Raw genomic sequence first — 18,705 nt, 5'->3', positions numbered from 1 at the left:
CCTCTGTACAGTATTTTCACAATAAAAAATTTTAAAAAGACTCTTTATATGATATTTAAAGTAAAATATTTGTGCTTAAATTTGAATATGGTTTTGTCATAAGTTTAAGATAATAGATTAATGAAATACAAAAGAGTAAAATTATTATAATCTTTATAGGTGGCAATTTATATTAAAAGCCTTAAAAATCATGTTTTACCTATAAATCTAGTTCTAATAATATATTCAGAAATGATTAAAAATACATGTAAGAAGCCAAGTGGCTGTGGCTCATACCCACAAACACTAGCTACTTAGGAAACTGAGACCTGAGAATCTCAGTTTAAAACCAGCCTAGGCCCATGACACTCATATCTTCAATTAATCACCAAAAAACTGTAAGAAGTGGCATTGTAACAAAGGTTAGAGTGCTAACCTTGGGTGAAAAAGTCAAAAGACAGAACCCAGACCCTGTGTTCAAGCCCAAATACCAGCACAAAAGAAAAAAAATGTGTGTGTGTGTGTGTGTGTGTGTGTGAGAGAGAGAGAGAGAGAGAGAGAGAGAGGTACAAGTAGGTTCACTAGAGAATTATTAGTATTTTCAGACAGGGTCTCATTATGTAGCTCAGGCTGGGCTTAAACTTGCAATCCTCTTGCCTCTGCCTTCTAAGTGTTGAAATTACAGGCATACACTGCTATGTTTGGCATTATTTATTATAACATTGTAAACAAGCCTAAAGGCTCAACAGTACAGCAAAATGAGTAAATAAGCCCAGCATATCTGTGTAATGAAACACTATTCAGTAATTAAAAATACTGCAGACAGATATCTAATGAGCCAGTAGAATTTCATGCTATATATTTAAGTACCTAAAATTAAATCATAGTACATTATGTTATACACACACACACACACACACACACACACATACACACACACACACACCAGTATCTCATGCGTGGAAATTAAAAGTTATCCAAATGCTCCTCTCCATTCTTCACACAAATTTTCATTTGTACCATGTTTCCCTGGGCATTTTCTTCCATGTTGGTAGTTAAGAGTCATTAAAGTAGTCTTTGTTGCTTTTTTCTACTTTATAAAATGCTACTAATAAGCAATCTTATACATGGTGACTTTAAGACAATTCCATATACATACCAGCACAAATGCATATATGTATATGCATATACATATATGTATGTATCGCCACACTTCTATATTTGTGTTTATATCTTCCAGATACACATCATACACTCCTGGGTATCTTTTTGCAGTTTTCCCTCGTTAAATTTTCTACTAGGAACAAATACTAGGAATACTCAAATAGTACTTTCAAATAAAACAAGACAAATCTCCATGCATGAAATAGAAAAAGCTTAAGGAACAGTGTGTGTGTGTGAAGAGGGTGAAGTATGAAAGGCCAGGGTAGGGCCACCATAAATGCTAATCTGATCCTAATCCATTCTCTTCCTTTACTGGCCCCCAAGTAACTCTTCCTGGAGCTCTGTTTCAATTCTAAGTGCCAAATTCCAAAGGGCCATCAGCATTCAGAGACACCACCCACCCACAGAGAACAACCAGTAGGCAGTGTGTGAAAGAATGACTACTTGGCAGCAGAGAACACTTCATTGTGTCAGAGTAGTATGCTCATGCACTTCCAGAAGACAGAATCAAAAGCAAAGAGGAGAAAATTAGGTATATGTGCAGGAAATGTCTTGACCCTGTAGAAATAGAGGAACTGTCCACCAAAGGTCTAAACTGTTATGCAAGTCACCAAACATATTTGGTTGAATGCCATCCTGGAATATGTTTGGAGAGAATTTCTCTATAGACAAGATTAGGCAACTTCAGTTATCTACATACTGTGGCTCTGTGACTGGAGCTTCTTTATCTACAACCACAGTTTATGAGTTTTAGAGTTACCTCCATCCTGCCCAAGAGGTGGGATGAGTGAGCTTGGTAGATGCTGAGTAGCAGAGTTCTAGCAATGCTATCAATACTAAACTCTTTTACCTAATTCTTATCTTCCACATAGGACTGAGCAGAGCCTCTTTCACATTTCTCTGGCAATGAGATGTCTTCATAATAAAGCACAATTCAACAACACTAGGCTTATACAACCTGTAAACTCTATTAGATCCACAGCTCCAATAGCACCAAACTGAACCTGCCATGTTCTTCCTAGAGGCTCACAGACATTAATTCCTAGAGAAAATTTAGGATAGTCCATTGTTCCTAACTTCACAGAATATGGCTAAGTAACAGCGAGAGAAGGAAAATAGCTTATCTGAAACCATCTGTAGTCACTAAGACACACCTAGAACCTTTACATGTACAGTGGAGTTGTCCTTCAACTATCCTCAAGTACCACAAAATATTTTCTAGTTGTGCTTCAAAAATGAAAATTCACCATTGCCACAACCTTTGTCCAAACATAGAATCTATATTCCAATATAAACCTAACATTTGGATTTATGTTTTTAATCCAGTTTCAATATTGGATTAGAATCCAATAATTCATTATATGTCCTCAGTTACCAGGATAAATTTAGGTGGTTTTCAACTTCTCTTGCTATTTTATTTTATTTTATTTTTATTGTGAGAATACCATACAGAGGGGTTACAATTACATGGGCAAGATAATGAGTACATTTCTTATCAAGCATTGTTGCCTCCTCTTTGTTTCCCCTTCCCCTCCCTTCCCATACTCCTCTCACCTCCCCCCACCTGATCCCCCCATGCCAAAGTTGTGAAGTTCGTTTTTCAACATAATGACGACTTGTACATCTCACTGTTGCAATGGGTCCACCTGTATCCCTAGTTAAACGATTTGTTTTTGCCCTTCCCCTCCACAAATTATACCAACATCAAGTTATATTACCAAATTATACCAACATCAAATTATATTATCAAATTATACCAACATCAAATACAGTGAAAGCAGGGTCTGTTCTTCCTGATCTTCCTAGAACAACTCCCAGAAGAATCAGTTTTCATACAATCCTGTGGCTCTCCATGAGGCGAAGTGTGTATTGTAAACTGAGCTAGGTTGAAATTTCACCAGTTAGGGGTCCCTTGGTATAGAGGTATCTCTATAGTTCATTCGTTCATTTACCAAAATGTCTTGAGTGTCACCTCTTTGCCTAGAACTTTGCTAGTCTCTGAAGCTACAAAATAATTACAGTTATGCTTCTCTGCTCTTAAGTAGTAAGCACAGACCAAGATTAGATAATACAGGAGTTAGAAATAAGATGTTTTTATTTTTGTACACTTTTTATTGCAAAAATTCTGTACAGAGGGGTTACAGTTACATAAGCAAGGTAATGAGTACATTTCCTATGGAGCATTGTTGCCTCCTCTTTTGTTTCCCCCTACCATCCCTTCCCTCACACTTCTACAACTGCTCCTCCCACCCCTCCAAAGTTTCAACATAGTGTCTTGAACATCTCATTGTTACAATGGGTCAACCTGTATCCCTTTTTAAGCATTTTGAAGAAATAAGATTTTTAAAGAGGAGAGTAAAGCCAGGAGCCTGGAAATAAGGAGAATTGTTACAGAATAGCAGATTGTTAAACAATTCAAACAAGATGGGCTCTGGAGTTGAGAGGCAGGATACCAAGGATGTAGTAATCACTTTCTCTGGCCCACCTTGCTCCATTCATCCTGAAGCAACTCTAGCAAGTCAGTACTTAGGACAGAAATGAGGAATCAGGCACTTCCCCTAGATGAGTAAGTCCCCATATGTCTTATCCTCATTCTTCTTCCCATCTGTGCTGTCCTCCTAAATCTCAGGGAGCCTTCCCAACCTTTCCACTACCCCAGTGACAGTAGATTTTGGGCCCAGGCTTTGACTATGTATCTGAAATTATTTTGATTCACGGCTTGAGATTTTACAAAACCACACTTGCACACATGAAGCCTGTGGTCTCAGGATCTTGTTTGTTTTTAAGAGTCCGAAGAGTGAGTTTGTGTGGTAGGTCGTATAAATGGAGGTTTTCTTTGCCTGGGAGATGTGAAGCAGCGGACACGGTGTGCCGCAGCCGCGGTATGTGTGCATGTCGCCATGGGGCGGAAGGCAGCGCCTGGTGGGGGAGGCTCCCATGACCATTGGACAAACATATGTTGGGCCAAGAACACTGCTCTTCAACCTCAGGAACTATTTGCTTGAAAGATAACAGTGTCTCTTCCACACAAGCTTTTCACCACCATCCAGAAAGGGAATTTTTAATTCAACAGATGATGTCTACTCATTGCAAGCCAACCAGAAAAGGAGACATTTACATGGCTGGGCCTCAAGGCCCTAAGATCCCAGAGGGGCCCTAATCAAACACTTGTCCAAAGACCACCTCCCTATGGGCAGAGCCCCCCTAGAATGGAATCAGGCCAGGAAAACCAGCGAGAAACATGCGCCAACTTCTGATTCTGTGAGGTCTCAGTCAACTGAAAGAGGTGAAAACATGTTTTTTTTTAATTCCAGACTACAAGATAGCTTTATATCTCCCACAAGGAAGAAGGTTCAAGAGATATTGTGCTTCCAAAAGGAGCACTTGAACCAGAGTCATTTTCTTTCTTCCAAAGAAGTTCTAGCTCTATACATTGAAAAAGCTCCCAAAGAACAACCTGGTGAAATTTGCTTCCAATTTTCTATACCAGCACAATCCCATCCCTAAGAACATCTAACAATACTGGGGACAAAGAAGCCAAATAGTGTCAGGCAGGCAGTGTGACAAGGAGGAGTTTTCCCTAAGGCTAAACCAGGTTATCTGATGGCTGCTGTGGCAGTGGAATATGGCCTTTTCAGAGGAACATGTGGTTCTGGTACAGATTATTTTGTCAACTCAGCAGAGCCAAACAAATGTAGTAAGTAAACACACAAAGGAAGACCAGTAAATCAGAGGGTATAGGATCCATTCTAGAGTCTGATGTTATATAAGACATTGAAAAATAACACTTGCAAAATGTAATTTTTAATCTACCACAGCAGCAGCAGGAAAGTCTTGGGCTTGTATACTTTGCAGATATTGGTGTAAGGATCATAGGAGCTATGCAATGTGAAAATAATCGACACCAACATGAGGATGGTTAGCAGAAAGACCGCTTTGATAAATGGAGATATTTTCTTTTCAATGGAAGGAATCAGTTACCTCAGAAAAACAAGTAATTAATCTCTAAAAGAATTAATATATTTTGAAGAATCTTTTGACAGCCTGGGGAGAGGACAGCCCAGGAGTACCTTGGCCTGAAGATCCATTCAGAATCTGGCTCTCATGGCCTTGGCCATCAGCTTGCTTCAGTGCTTCCAACAAAGCCTTGCTCCTCAGACTCATTTTGCTCTTCTGAAAAGTGGAAGTTGCTTCCATCTCTAACTTCCTATGCTTCAAGGTGAGTTGTAGGAAAGAAAACTCAAAACAAAAAGGTTCAGGGGTCAGAGGGGGCAGGGTGTATGTCAAGCTCCAAGTATGTCACCTAATTATTATTTTAAAAAGACCCAGGGAGCTGGCACTGGTGGTTCATGCCTGTAATCCTACTTACTCAGGAGACTAAGATCTAAGCATCACAGTTCAAAGCCAGTCTAGCCAGGAAAGTCTGTGAGATTCTTGCGCCCAATTAACTACCCAAACACTAGCAGTGAAGCTGTGGCTTAAGTGGTAGAGTACCAGCGTTAGGGAATTAGGAGAAAATAAAAACCACCACCTCCTGCTTTTCTTCATCTTTCATAGCAACACCAACTAGGAAATGACAGGCAAAGTGACACACTACTCAGAGGTCAAAAGATAAATGTTTGATGAATTGACCATTGGTCGAGAAGTGATGGGTTTCATATGTGCATAATGGCCAAGCTGCCTCCATTCGGATTACCTGCCAAGATAGGAAGTCATAATGAATAGACCTTGAGATGCTCTGGACAGAGGCAGCTTTAATTGGACTGGCTTTACTAAAATTAATTCTTACAAAGGGAAGATGGAAGTAGACAAATTTTGAGAGACCAGAAAATCTGAGAATTACATGAATACAAAGGAGACATTAACCACTGTTGTTGTTTTTCCATTCCATTTTGTTCATTACATCTAGAAGTTATTAAAATGCCTAAATGTGCCCAGCATTGAGCAAAGACATTTGAGATACTGAGATTCATCCAGCTAAATAGGAAGTTTCCCTCATCACCACAGAATGACTCGTTCATTGGTCTATTTATTCTTCCTTCTGTGAACATTTACTGAGCATTCTTTAGCAGGAAGGATTTTTCTCCCAGCTCAGGTAGAGCCTGAGAAGCCTTGTGGATAAGGATGATTTTTTTTTTTTTTGTCGGTCATGGGGCTTGAACTCTGGGCCTGGGTGCTGTCCCTGTGCTCTTCAGCTCAAGGCAAGCACTCTACCACTTGAGCCACAGTGCCACTTCCAATTTTCTAGTGGATTACTGGAGATAAGAGTCTCATGGACTTTCCTGCCCAGGCTGGCTTTGAACTGCAATCCTCAGATCTCAGCCTCCTGAGTAGCTAGGATTGCAGGCATGAGCTACAGGTGCCCAGTGTGGATAAGGATTTAAGTTTCCCTTGGTGTTAGAACTCTTCCCATGCTAGGTGCTCTCTGTCATGTTTGGACATCTTGCATACAGGGCCCCACAGCAGCAGACTGCCCATTCCAAATTTACTGGCTGATTTTGATTCCTTGGCTCTACATTCATTCAGTATATGACAAGAGAGATACTCCCCACCATAACCAGACAGTGCTCATGAAGACACTATCAAAAGCAGAAGCCAGATATAACCAGAGAAACAGAGAGGAGATAAGAACCTTGGCTTTACCCTAGGAAAAAACAGCAACACACAAAACTCTAGCTGTGTCCATGAGCAAGTTACCTTGAGGACCTTGACTTCGTCCATAGCTGGAGTTGGAATCACAATTTGTTTTTTCTTTTGACTAATTTTTATTTGAGGTCTTCCACAGACCATTCTAGACAGAGAATATAATAATGGCTACAATATTATCCTGTCCTAAAGGCATCCAAGATCTCGTGAAAGAGAGCATAAACACCAGGCCATAAATTCTCACTGAAGGGTCTCCAGTGTCCCTTCCAAATGCCTTCAGGTTACGGCCCTAAACCTTCACTTGTCTTGGACTTTGAAGACTAAGTACAGGATTGCAACCAAGTCTGGTTATTTAAGCCTCGATGCAGCCACCCTTCTCCTGATACCACGTGAGGAACAAGGAAACTCTTCGGAATGCAACATCAAAAATAATTCTCCTAACTCCTGCTTCTGCAAACTCACATTTTTCTATGACAGTGAGAGGAAAGTCACTCATTACTAAACAGCTCAGCAAGGCTCACTCTATTGGAGAATATAAAGTTTTATGAGCAGATCTCTCCTTTTCTCTCAGGGTTGAAGTGAGAAAGTGAGAGAGCAAGCTGGAGAGCCCTGGCTCAGGAGTCCAGGGTGAATTATGGACTGCTGCTCAAGATTCACAGCCCTTAGTGGTAGGAGGTTAATATTCTCACATGTCATTAGGTCTGTTGGATCTTCTGATGGTTCACTGAAGTAGGCAGCAAATTATTTCCTCATGCTGCCAAGGACAGTACACTTCAAAGCAAGGGAACTCAGGTCAGGACAGGCCCTCGGGTGGATTAATGACTTAGGATCACCAGGGGTTGTCTGTAGGTAAGAAGGGAACTGAAGCTTTTGACAAAACTTTTTGATCAGTTTGACCCAGCTTTCAAGACAGACCTCCACATTTCATTCCTATTGTTGTTTAAGGAGCAGCCAGGACCTGTAGGAAGATTGAGTTACCTGTCTGGTCATTTTAACTTCACTTGAAATCCCTCCATCTTCCTTCTGTTCAAGGTGGAGTTTAAATCTTATTCCTTGGAGGAGCCTGTCCCCAAACCAGCTTAGATCATGTCTGGATGAAATTCCCAAAGGATTTCTATTTGCATTTTCCTCCCACCAACAGTCCAAGGTTTGCTCTGTTCTATGCTCCCTGGTGCCTATTTCCTTGACACTTAATTAAGCCATATGACCAACAGGCACAATGGCTTTATAGCTTTATTCATCTCCCACAGTGAAGGCTTGGAGGAAGGGCAAAACATATGTGCTCTCAATACAAACTCAAGTCCTGAACTGATCTCCACTACAGAAGAAAGACCCAGAAACAAAAACTCATTAGACATGTCCTTGAAAATGGCCTGGAAAAATAACAACACTTCTAATGTTTCATATTAACTGAAGAAAGGGTGGTGAGGTACATAAGACATTCAGGAAAGTCAGAGAAAATGCAAGATTCACCTGCCTCAGGCCCAGGATTGCTAAGGCAGTTTATTTAACTATTTAGTATATACCACATATGTACTCTGGTTACTGTTCCTGGTTTTCTGAGCGGCAGGAAAACCCTTACTGAGGTCTTTAGCATCATCTGGGAGGTTGTCTCATGAAAGAAAGGAATCACCAGTGAGAAGGGAAGAAGGAAGAAGAAGAATCACCAGGGGAACCTGAAGGACAGAAACCTGTTTGTCTCCAGGACCCATGTACAGGACACTGAGCAGAAAACTTGGGCTGAAACCTGGAACTTCCTGTCCAGTAGTTGCAGATGAGTTAGGCTGGACTCCGCCAAAGTGTCTTCTCCCATCAGGGCGAGGTCTTGCATCAAAAAGAGGATAATAAACATCAGATAGCCTTTCCTCCAAACTGAAGGTGCAAAGCAAAGTTGACATAAACCACAAAACCTTCAAAAAACTGGAAGGGGTCGTCCTTCCTGTGCCACGCATGTCATCATCAGTGTCGTCATCGTCGTCATTGTCATTGTTATCATCATCTTCCTCCTCTTCCTCCTCCTTCTCCTCCTCTTCCCCATCCTCCTTCTATTTCTGTGTGGTTTACTTCAAAAATGTTCTTTTCAGGTCCTTTAGGAGCCTCATTCCCTGTTCTTAAAAATACCTTTACCTGCTTTTCAACAACCCCATTTCCATACATAGATGGTAAAACCAAATAAACACTCAGATCCACACACCCATGTACCAGATACTCACATACAAATAGTGAAGATAGATGGCAGGCCAAACAATCAACTTCTACCCAGTCCAGCCTGGGTCAGACCCAAAAGCAGTTACCTTGAGTTTCCACAGCTAAGTAGCCCTGTGTGGGCTCACTCACTCACTCACTTGCAGCTGCATCAGGAAAAGTCAATTGCAGTGCTGCCCAGAACAGGGCTCAGTACAGTGGCCTTCCCCTCACTGGGCTGTGTATTCCTTCAGAGCAGGATAAAGAAGGATGACTAGGTCAGTGTGCCTACAGGGTGCATTACCCGGAGAGTCAGTTTAATTGCCTATCTCTACCCAAGTTTAGGACCTACTAGGCTCTTTGGGGTCCAGTCAGGTGACACATGACATTTCAGTGAAGCTCTGGGGTATTAACTGTAGATATATGGTGATTCTAGATACTCAAATAAAGGAACATCATCAATGAAAAGTGACCCAATGCTACATCAAATTACCACAAAAATGTCCTTCCTTTTTTTATAGCCTGCTGCTTGCTTTGCAAGAAAGTACAAATCAAGGTCATTACTCCAAAAATAAATGTTGCTTTGTAATATCAAGTTTATGCCCTTTCTGTATACACAATAATTTTGTCTTTCAATGCCAAATCACGGTGGATTCTTAAATGACACATGAAGTACCAAAAATATATGTAAGTCAACTGAAGCGACAATAATGAGAGAAACCACAGCCCGGGTCCAGTATGCACTGACAGCAGGCACATCGCAGCTGCCTCCTGGTCAAGGACAATTGCAAGAAGCAACTTCAGGGATGTTGAAAAGTAAAAAAAAAAAAAAATACACTTCTTAGAAATGCTGAAGTACAGAAAATGCAGGGAAGACAATAGGGAGTGGTAAGGATTGGGGAAACTAGAGAGTAGTACTATGTTCTCCACACATACATAATGTTGAGATGTCCCATAGGTAAGATAAATGAGCATCTAATTTGTTATGTGAAATCCGACCCCCTCCCTGAGCTAAAAGGGTAGTATGATTGGCTATGTCAGGAACATAGGCATGCACTAAAAAGTGCTCTGGGCAAGTAAGGGTAGAATTAGCTCCACTGGTTGGCCCCAAATAGCTATCCTGGGTAGTGTAATCTACCACTGATCAGTTTGGAATCTGAAACATCATGCTGGATCAGAGTACTTTCACTCGCTTTAAAAATTCCTGGCAATGTGACATTTTTAGGACAACTGCTTAGTAGTGACTTACAACTGCCATATCCCTACCATTGTATGAAGAAATTAAGGAAGTGGTTCTTCAGTTGGGATAGTTCTGCCCCTAAGGACATCTGGCAACATGAGTAAGTATTTTGATTGTAGTGACTGGGTGGAACCACTGGCACGTAGTGAACAGAGACAAGGCATGCTATTAAACATCCTTCCCCACACAGGGAAGTCCTCACAACAAAGAACTATCTTCATTCCAGTGTCATTAGTGCCTACATTGGCAAAGTTTGGCTTAGATGAAGGATAGAGCTTCTGCTGTCTGTTGTGGGACATGCTGCTCTCCTTTCTCTCATTCTGACCACTATCCTCCACAGGTGCCGAAGGGTACAGGTGAGTTCTGTTGGCCCAAGTTGTGGTTTAGAAAGGAGCTTCTACAGCCATGGAAGAGACAGCACAGCTGTCGGCCTCCGCCTCCACACAGATTGACTGTGTGACTTTTGCCTTCTCTAACATTACTGGGAAAGAAAGTAACAGCAAACCTGTCAAGTGGGTTGAAGCTGCAGCTTACTAGAAGCTAGGCTAGCCCAGATAAACACCCTCTGTAGAATGGGCTTGTCTGAGGCTGAAGACAAGACTCCTTAGTCATTTGAGATCAGCTTCAACTCAGTCATGGGTTAGGCAGAGAAATCATTTTCATCATTCTTGATGGCTCCTTTTCCCATCAATCAGGGTGGAAGCCTAGCAGAAAGACTCTTGCACTATCCATGCTTTTTTAGATAATCGGAATTCTGCTAGTGATAACAGCATGGAGAAAGAACAAAAGGGACTAGTTCAGGACCAGGACCAAGAAGAGAAGTGAGGGGAAGGGATCTCAGACTTGGGCTGTATTAGTCCTAGAGCCCTAAACTGAGTATCTTAGAAAAATATAAACATGTCTCAGTTTATAGGTCTAAAATAATGCTGTCAGTAGAGTTATACTCTTTTGCAGGCCTATTTCCTAGTTGCTGCTTGTTTGCAGCATACCTTCAATGACATTTGCTAAGCACATGGCATTTGTCCATACATATATGTTTCTTCATGTGGCATTCTTTTTATAAGGATATCAACGATAGTGATTAGGGAACTATGATACTTCACTATGATCAAGTCTTAAGTAATGTTATCTACAACCCAGCTTCCAAATACAGATACACTGATAAGCACTGGGGCTTAAGACTTCAACAAAAAACAAAATTCACCCCATATTCTCTCCTCCTAAGTAACTACTATTCCTGTAACAATGCCAAAAGTCTCTTTGACACTGAAGTAGGTAATCTCATGAGCAGCTATGTAAACAAGGCCCTGAGAAATGAGAATCACAAGTCCTTCTGGTGTGGTCAAATCTTAAGCCATATTTATTTTTTATTCTCTTATCCCTAGACCTGGTTTCTTACCTGATTTAGTGCAACCATCATTCAGAATATAAAAATACTGAACACTATTTATCTAAATCTCACAGTTATATCCATCTTCATTTTCTAAAACACTGCCATGAACCTAATGGTAAGTAAATAATAACTGGTATGAAGACCATGTTCAATATACGTTTGTTTGTTTATCCTTCTCAGTTCAGCCTCAACAATGTAACAAAATCAGGATATTATGGAAGAGGATTCAAAGACCTCAGTCAGAAGACTGTGAGTTTCACAAGAAGAATTTCACAATTTGAATCCAAATTCTTGGTCCAAATTGGGAAGAGGCAGAGAAACAATGGTGATTGTATTGGCATCAAAGAAAAAGAAAACAGATTAAAAACTATAATAGAATCACCTACAAAAAATGAATAAATCAAAGCTGACAACAAAAGTGAAAAAAGGAATTTGTGCCACTCCATAGTGTGCCCATCAATGACCATCAAAAAGTCATTGCATGAATCGTAAATGAATAGCTTCAAAGGAAAAAGTCAACATACATTTACAGAGAGCCTTCCCTGTGGTTGTTTTTATCTGAAGTATTAGACAACCACTGCATTCAAATTGTTTATAATTCTTATGGAGAGACAAGATGTTGACGAGTGGAAATTAAACAATACAAGATTCAAGGAGTAATTCAAGAGAACAATAGAACTGTCACAATGGAATATATGATTATATGCCATATAAACAATATAAAAATAAGTGTAACAAGAATTCAGAGTGATTACTTTAGGCTCAAAGTCCAGAAATGACACTTTCAAAGAAGTAGATTATAAGCTGAGACTTGAAAAATACAAAAAAAAAATACTTGATAAAACTTTATGAAAACAGGCCTAAAGCCAGTGGCTGATGACACCTGATTGTATATTATTATGCCCAGATTAAACATCTACAATCCTAGCTAAATCCCAAGGCTGAGATCTGAGGATCATGGTTTGAAACCAGCATGAGTAGAAGAATCCACAAGTCTCTTATCTCCATTAGCTAAAAACAAAGAAGAAAAGAGAAGAAGCAGGAGGAGGAGGAGGAGGAGGAGGAGGGGGAAGGGGGAGGAAAAGGGGGAAAAGAAGGAGGAAGGGGAGGAGGAGGAGAAAGAGGAGGAGGGGGACGAGAAGGGGGCAAAGGGGGGAGAGGGAGGAGGGGAAGGAGGAGGGGGGAGGAGAAGGGGGGAGAAGGGGGAAGAGGAGGGGGAGGGGAGGGGAGTTGTGTGGCTCAAGTGGTGGTGTACTATCAAAAAAATCCAAGTGAGAGAGCATGGCCCTGAATTTAAGCACAGGTAGATAGTAGTACACAAAAAAAGAAAGAGAGGGAAGGAAGGAAGGAAGGAAGTTAGGAAGGAAGGAAGGAAGGAAGTTAGGAAGGAAGGAAGGAAGGAAGGGAAGGAGGGGGGAAGGTGAGGGGAGGGGAGAGGAAAGGAAAATAAAGGGGCCTAAAGAGTCCCTTTAGAAGGGAATCTTACTACAATTTCTATTATCAGTTTGGTTCATTGTGTTTCTGAGTGCATAAACTTTGGCTGTTGCAAGAGACAGTGACTAAGCAGTATTCTCTTCAGAAATTCTGTCTTTTTGATATGTGTACACACAGTCTTAGGATGAAGTTTCCAGACTCAGACCTTAAAATGAAAACATGAGATGAAGTAATTCACTTAGAGGTACTCACATCAAGCACTGATGTAACAAAGAGAGCAAAGTCTATCAAGGATATACCATGACGTAGATAATGGTACAGATCCCCCAAAATAGGAATCAGCAAACTTCGTATGGAAATAATCAGGTACTAAATATGGCAGAAGTTGCAGCCCATATGATTTCTGTTACAAATTCTCCACCCTATGTGAAATGAGCCAAAGAGAAAATATAAAGAGGTATCATTGTGCTCCAATAAAACCTTGTTTGACACAAAGAGCAGGCCAATTGGACCCTCTAGGGGTCATCTGACATCATCTGCTTCAGAGTAGTCTGGGATGCCACGTGGATCACTTTTCAGTAATATCCCAAATGAAGAGTGAGGGGGCTCAGGTATTTATCTACCTCCTTCCATTAGTCATGAGTTGAGAAGTGAGCAGGTTCAAATGGTCAGAAAAGTTGCAGGAACTTGCAGTTGGAAGCCATCAGAAGAGTGACAGGAGCATATGGAAAACACCGAGAGTCTGCTATTGGAGTCCATCCCAGTCTAGTTCATCTTTAAAGAGGAAAGAAAGAGAAGAGGGAAATACAAGAAAGGACCAAGGCCTTCAAAAATGGATAATATACTCTCCTTCTCACTCTCTCCCATCCTAAGGAACTGCTATGACCATGGATGTGGCATGTAAAGTTTCCCATAGTACAGTTTACCAGTTGTCCTACGCAAGTTTTATCCACACTTCAACCACATCAAAGGTCTTGTCCTTTGTGCACTTAAGAGACCCCTTCATCCTTAAGAAACTGTCTCCTGTATATGGATTTCTATTGTTGCTGCCGCTATTGTTGATTTCAGAATTAAAATGATAATATTTTGTTGAATGAGGAAGGGATTGGAAGCCACAAGTCCACCCTTCCAAACCCTACCCTATCCCCACTGGAGCCCCCCCCCGTTTCTCTCCTCTCCCCCAGTTAAAGTCAAAGACAAAAAATTAATTAAATTAAATCATCTTATTATGTAATTGGGACTAGGCTGCAGCAGTAAAGATGAGATTAGGGCAGAGCCACCTGGGCAGCCATTCTCCTGGGTCCCATTACCACCCCCTCATCCCTTTTTATAGCCAACAGATTAAAATTCGAACCTAGCAATCTTTGATCTTTCACTTGCTGACACAAATCCTTTTAAGCCTCCAACATTTTCTGCTGAGGTAATTAGTACTAATTAAAAGGTTTCCAACAGTTTTTGCTGTGTTTTTTTTCCCCTGTATGTCTTTCCTTTCTCCCCCTCCCCCAAAGAAATTGCTTTTACAAGTACCTTCCATCTCTGAAATTTGGGCATCCCTCACTTTCTTCTTTATCTGACTTGGCCAGATCAAGTAGATTAGTGACTCTATTATTCCACATACAAAGCTAGACAACAGGTTTTTACTATCACACCGGACCTGTTGAGAGTGCAAAGGCTTATACTCAGAAACAAGAGCCTCAGCTTGTAGGCTGATATGAAAAGACAGTCCAATTATGCAGAAAAGGACACTGTGCAACATCTTCTTCTATCCAAAGAAGGACAGCATTTAATGAAGTTTCTGGCTCTGGTGTCTGTCATATTTATAAGCTTGCTCTCTCTCTCTCTCTCTCTCACACACACATACACACACACACACAAAACCCTGCATATACCCTTACACACTGCCTTGCTGCTCCAAGAAGAGGAAGTACCCAATTACCTTCCTGCTTTGTGTTTATGTTTGCTTTCTGTCTGGGGATTAAAGGAGGGGTACAAATCCAACAGGACCACTTTAGGAAAAATGTCAAAAATATTAAGAAATATTAATGTCTAAAAAGGAAAAGTGGGAAGAAAATCCATACATACCAGACATACACATACAAAGCTATGAGCAAAAATTCACAAGTAAATGAACAAAGTGTACAGTCTTCCATTGGCTTTTTGCCATGGGAATGGAGCATGTAAGCTCCTGTATGTCATCTGGGTCATAAGCTCTGACCTGGAGCCAGTGGAACCATACCATGAAATTCTGAGATATGCCATAGCCTTGTAACCATGTCAGATGGCAGAGGTTGTCCTGGCTGTAAGAAGGGCAGAGAATTCTGGTCAGCCAGTTGCTATTCTATCCAGGAGGAGGAGAATCTCTGGTGTAGACAAGGGCTGCAGCCACCTGCAAATGGAAACTTGTTGTTGCCAGTGGAAGTTTCACTGCCCCCAGGGATCATCTTTAAAGAAGCTGGAGCCAACTGTACAACTGGAGCTGGACTCAGACCTTGTTCCTATCTTTAGAGAATCCTCCTACTCTCAAGGCCCACATCACTTATTACTTTTATCCTGGCCTTCAGGAAGAGAATAATGGTTCCTGTCCAATATGCCTTGCCACCACCCACTCAACTCTTAACTTCTCCCTTCCTCACTCATCAAGAGACATAAAGGAAGGTGAGGCAAGACGCTATATGTAGCCTTTGGGCCACATCCCTTTGCTCTCCACCTATGCCCAAAGTTGGCTAGGACAAAACATCAACTCTTCAGGAGGACATACAACTTTATATTTTGGCAAATAAAATATGAAAATGATAGATGACAATAACATCTTACTTAATCCCACAATTCCATTTAATTCCCTCTGTTCCAGTTAGGAAAATCAACAGGACTGAAAAGGTTTATCTTAAGTAAATAGTGAGAGTTACTTTCACACAGAAATGACGTCCACACAATTCTCAGCCACTGGATGAACAGTTCCCAAAGGCGGATGTGAAACCTGCTCTATCTATAATGGTCATATGAAGGAATTGAGGATCAGAGAGGTAGTCCATTCGTTCAACGGCACCCAGGAGGTCATGAAAATGACTCCAAGGCCCTCTAGGCCATGGGGAATGAGAGGGAGATGAGGTGATCACATCCCCATACCCCTCCCTCCTGGAAACCAGGAATGTTTAGGAGGGTGGAAGTGAGTCCTCTGTACCCCGTCTGTGAGTCCCTTGACTCACAGGAGTGGCTACAGCAAGCAGCATCCCCTTTTCAACTTAGCTGCTTGTGTCTTTCACGTTAAATGGCTAGAAATCTACCTCTGGGCCTCCAGGGTCAGAAATTGTTGTTTCACATCCAAATAGGCTTTCATGAGGCTCCCAGAATTAATGTACATACAATAGGTGTGTATGTGTGTGTACATACATATGTATGTGTATATCCATCCCTTTCTTACTCTATCCTCCTAAAGAAAAAAAAAAGCTACCACAGAAAAGTAATGGATTTAATGATCTAGAAAATCTAGACGCTGGAAACTCCAAGGGAGATCATATTAAATTAGACCAGTACAAACAAGCCAAACTAGATTTATACTCTTGTGGTTACAGATTTTATCTACTAAATCAGGTTTTCAGGGTTAGTCTGTTTTCAATGGATAGAATTTTTGAATTATCCTAGTGCAGGATAATTTACCCCCAGGATCTTTGTTCGGTTGGGGCTGGCCATACTCTGCCGACAACTGAAGACCCGCTCTTCCTCCTGGTCTCTGGCTAGGCTACCTGTTGACAACCAGTCTCATGAGGGATTCAGGGATGGTCAGAGGTGAAGTTCAGTAAGAAAAAAGGGCTTCTTCCTTGACTCCTTTCTGAAGAAGGAAACAAGAGAGGGGACACTGTGGGTTGTCCAGCCTTGCTGTCCAACTGATCTTCACCCAGGCCTGCTGTGCAGGGCTGGGGTAGGGGAGGCTGCCAATCTCAGGGGAGGGGATTTGGCTGCTGTGAAGATTTGGGTAGCTGCTAAGACATAATTATAATGGAGAGAAGGCGGCGGTGCGGGGGGGGGTAGGGAAGGAAATTACCTTTGGAAATTATGAAAAATACCTTGACGGCATCTCTTTGAGGCTCACATTTAGCTCTTGGAAAAGATTTCTGCCACAGGGTGAGTTCTGACAGGGGGAAGATGAAATGAGGGCTAGGGAGGAGGAGGGGGCGCTCAGCACCGAAACAGCTGTCTATCAGAACTGATGACTCGGCAGCTGAAGTCAGAGTAGGATATTTACCCATCCATTTCAGGGAGCAGCTAAAGAGAAGAAAAGCCCAGCCAGTAACCAGTCTGGCCAAGGTGACCACAAAGAGACACACAAAAGCTAGGTAGGCCTTCAGACCACAAAGAGGTAGAATGGATGATGTGGGGGAGAATAAGGTCCAGAAGTTAATCCACACAACTTCCAAACCCCATTGAATCTAATTCAGACCAAGAAGTAAGTACATCCTACACTCACATAGCAGAGGGATGCAGGTGAGGCTAGACCCAGCAAATCCTATCACTCCCTCATTTGTGTCCCTCCACTGGGACAGTAAGACATTTCTACATCAGAGTTAGCCTAAGTGGGCTCATGCAAAGGTCATTTAATTTACTTAAACGCAAAAGAAACAGGAAGCACTTTTCGTGTAAGATTTGCTTGCTGTTTGTTGTTCATTAAGTGAGAGAGGTATCATAACTGAGGGAAAACACTAAGCTAAGGTCAGCTGTGGCACAACAGAGGGGTAGGCAGGGGGCGGCCGGCAGCAAGGAGGGGAATTTTTTTTCCGGGGGAGAATTTTTTTTTTTAGTACTGACATTGCTGGATATTGTCGATTGCTGGCAGAGGAAAATGTTTTATTATTGTTTATACATTCTTCATACACAAGAAATACCTTTCATGCCTAAACCTGGTGTGCAACCTTTTCATGCTCTAATTCCTGAGTCTACCTCTACCTGTAAGCCTTGGGTTCAAGATCAGTAGTCTATTCTATGTGACTTTGTCTATTCTATCTGAGCCATAGGTTCTCTGTCCACCAGGAGGAGGAAGGGGAGGAGGAGGAAGAAGCTAGTTAAATAATTACTAAGCTTCTTCCACAATATAGTTCCTAAAAGTCAGTATGCTTAATTTTTCCCTAAATATTTCAACTGGAAAATTCAGCAGTGGCATTAATCAGGTAACTATGTTAAAGTTAGGTACAGATTCACACAGCCTGCTTAGCGGCAGGCTTGCTCTTGGAATTCTCTCTTGTCACATAACTGTTCACATCCTCAAAGGCAGAGAAGGAATTCTTGACCTAGAGCGCTTCTGGCCAATTTGCCCCACATGGAAGCAGACATAGTAGGAGAAGTGGGAAGGAGCTTGCTCTGCCAAGAAACAGACCAGCACTGGCCACAGGGCACCTCTGGGTCTCTGTGTAGCATCTTTAGTGAGACACAATCCAGCAAAGGTGTTTGTCTTTGTTTTTATCGTTTGTTTTTTCTTCTAGATATCAGTTCATGTGTTTAAAGGTCAACTGGAAAAAAGGTGGACCAGGCCAAAACGGGACATTTAAAAAAAGGTGTTTAAACTGCTACAGCTTTAAAAGCTTAACCAGTAAAGCCCCTCCAGCCTTCAGTCAATGAGAAAGAAAACAATGATTTCAAGCTAGTTTATTCAGTCTGCAGACAGGCTCTCTAG

The 18,705-nt window shown here is 41.5% G+C and overlaps 1 protein-coding gene across 4 annotated transcripts in view; it reads right to left on the bottom strand.

Moving 5' to 3' along the window:
• Window positions 1-18,705, bottom strand: part of LOC105992693 (chromosome unknown open reading frame, human C10orf11) — a 1,076,746-nt gene that overhangs the window by 460,393 nt on the left and 597,648 nt on the right. The window lies entirely within an intron of this gene.

The sequence above is a fragment of the Dipodomys ordii genome, unplaced genomic scaffold (assembly GCF_000151885.1).
Source record: "Dipodomys ordii isolate 6190 unplaced genomic scaffold, Dord_2.0 Scaffold86, whole genome shotgun sequence".
NCBI classification, from domain to species: domain Eukaryota; kingdom Metazoa; phylum Chordata; class Mammalia; order Rodentia; family Heteromyidae; genus Dipodomys; species Dipodomys ordii.
This window is presented reverse-complemented; position numbering and strand designations above follow the sequence as displayed.